We start from the raw sequence: 2,809 nt of genomic DNA on the forward strand, positions 1-2,809 counted from the left end.
TCACATTTATTCCTTGCTTCATAACATATAAAAAAAGATGTGGTTCAATTTCTCACCAATTGAGGTCGAATTTCATCATATTTATAGTCTTCTTGTGGGTTGGACGTGTCACTTCAATGCCGACTTGAAGGGTTGGACCTGATTAGTTGGCGGACTCTAAGACACTTTTTACACAAAATAAATTTCTCTATTTCTTTTTACAGGAGCCCCAAAGGGTCAATGACATCATGACTTTGACTTTGACTCCAAATGAAATCCCTAGAGCACACAATGGGTGCTAGACCTATTAACTATTGACCCAAGCATGAAACCCATGCTTTAATAAGTAAATATTTTACAATAATTTTTTCTTTCTTTCTTTTGATAATACATAATTACATCATGACACAAAAAATAATTATGAAGACCAAAACTAGTTACAATTTCCAACACTATCTTGCCACATCACTCTCTGCCACCTATCTTGCCACATCACTCTCTGCCACTTATCATACCACATCATGGTCATGACACTACCATGTGTTACTCAAAAAAGGGTAACTTGGCCACCCAAAAATTCCAAATGCACTTGCCACTTGTAATGACCATAGGGTTTCATGTCATCTTCTTACCACCTGTCTTTGCCATGCCACTTTTCCATGTCATCATAATATCACTTGTCCTCACCTTAGTGTGCCACGTCATATGTGCATGGGCATGTAGGCCCTAAAATGTTCTTTGGCTCACCAACCTAAACATGACATGTAAAATATACACAAGGATCATCCTTGGGGTGTTACACTAGTATTTTTTTTATTATCTTCCATTAATCCTTCCAAAATTTTCTTATGAATTCGAATCTTCATTATTCAGTGTTGCTTCAATAAATATACCGTTCCTATGAGTTGATTTCATGAAAACATATTCTGCTTGGATTTTATTATTTGTACTTTGAATTCCAAGAAAATTGTAAATATTTTGTGAGACTGTCAATGACAAAAAAAATCACATACTTACATTTAGAACATAGTTATCGATCAAACGAGAAAATTTCCTAGTACCCATTTTTGAGGTAGAAAAATCACTCGATTTTGAAAAATGGTGATTCAGAATACACCTTTTTTTTGGGAGCATATTTTTGGCACTTTAAATTTTTCTTTGTATCATGTATGAACAATTTTTTTAAATGTTAGTGATTTTCATGCTGATTTTGAAAAGTGTTGATGCAGCATTAACACATTTTTTTAGAGGGCTTATTTTTGACACTTTAAATTTTTGTATGTATCAAGTGTGAACATTTTTTTTTGTTAGTGATTTTCATCTTGATTTTGAAAAGTGTTGATGAGCATCAACCCTTTTTGTTTAGAGGGCTTATTTTTTACACTTAAAATTTTCTAATGTATCAAGTGTGGATATTTTTTTTTAAATGTTGGTGATTTTCATGTTGGTAATAAAACATAAAAATAAAAATTAAAAAACAAGACAAAAAAAAAGCAAATACAAAAAAACATATAAAAAGAAAAAAGAAAAAAACGAAAACAAAAACAAAAACAAAAACTTCCAAAAATGTTAAAAAAAAAACCAACATTAGCTTGTAAAAATAAAAATAAAAATTGAATAAAAAATTAACTGAACAAAAAAAAAATTAAAATAAATAAATAAATAATCAAATAATCAAATAATTTTTTTTCCGGGGGAAAAAACGGTAACCTTTTATTTAAAAAATGAAAAGTTACACTAGCAGATGCATTGAAGCATTTCCATAAGCTGCCCATATGGGCTCGAGTGCATTCGCACCCCACGCAACGTTAGAAGACTAACGTGCTTTTAAAGAAAAACAAATTAAACAAAAAAATTTCTAAAACCACTTTTTTGAGTTAAAAAAGCAAATAAAAAATAAAAACCTCATTAAAAAAAATAAAAATAAAATAATTACCAAAATAGAAAAAAATTAAAAAATATATATATATATATATATTTAAATTAAGTAATTTAAATAAACAAAACTAAAAATAAAAAATAAAATAAAATAAAAATTTAGGAGTTTTTTTTAATTAAAAATTTAATTATGATTATAAAAATTTACCTTGATCGCGGTGCGAGCCGGTGGTTGGGAAACCAAATAGAGGTTTAATGGAGGGTACCTCTGAGTACTGTACCACCGCTGCCCACACGCTCGAGATGATGGGTGCAATGGCCCTTTGCATGATTGCATACATGGAAGGTGGGAAAGGTGGCAACAAGGGTTGCGGTTGTGAAGGCATGAACAAGAGAAAATGGAGACAGTTGGTTGTTGTAGCATGGTTTAATCGTGGATGGAGAGGTTGGTGCACCAGACGGGTTCTGCGACGCCATCCACAACACCAAGCAATTCATCTAACTACAGGAGCTCATGGGTATGTACTCTGGTATCTCTCATCCATCGCAATGTTGACCTGTTTTGGCTTTTTCTAGAGGGAGAAGGGGAGAATTATGGGTGAAAATTGGGAAATTGAGGAACGATGGAGGAATTGGGGGTGGAGACTATTGGTTTTTGCATGGTCTTGCATCTGTATCCTGCATCCGCTTGGTATTGTTTCCATTTCCCTTTGTTTTGAAATTATGTTGTCTCACATGGGAACCCTGGGAATTCTGAGCAGAGGGCCGAGTGGGGTTGCTTGCAGAGGTCTTGCGGTAAAGGTAGAGAGACAATCTTGGGGGGGAGAGTGTGTCTACCCACCTACAATGTAGGAGAAGGTTCCTGCTGTAGATGTAAGTGTAGTTGTTGGGTGGTAGATAGAAACCGCAACAGAGAGGGAAAGGCTGAGAACTATGGGCGGGAAATCTAGCA

This window comes from Pinus tabuliformis, chromosome 3_2, assembly GCF_031772625.1.
Source record: "Pinus tabuliformis cultivar Carrire ecotype Pingquan chromosome 3_2, CPIR1, whole genome shotgun sequence".
NCBI classification, from domain to species: Eukaryota; Viridiplantae; Streptophyta; class Pinopsida; order Pinales; family Pinaceae; genus Pinus; species Pinus tabuliformis.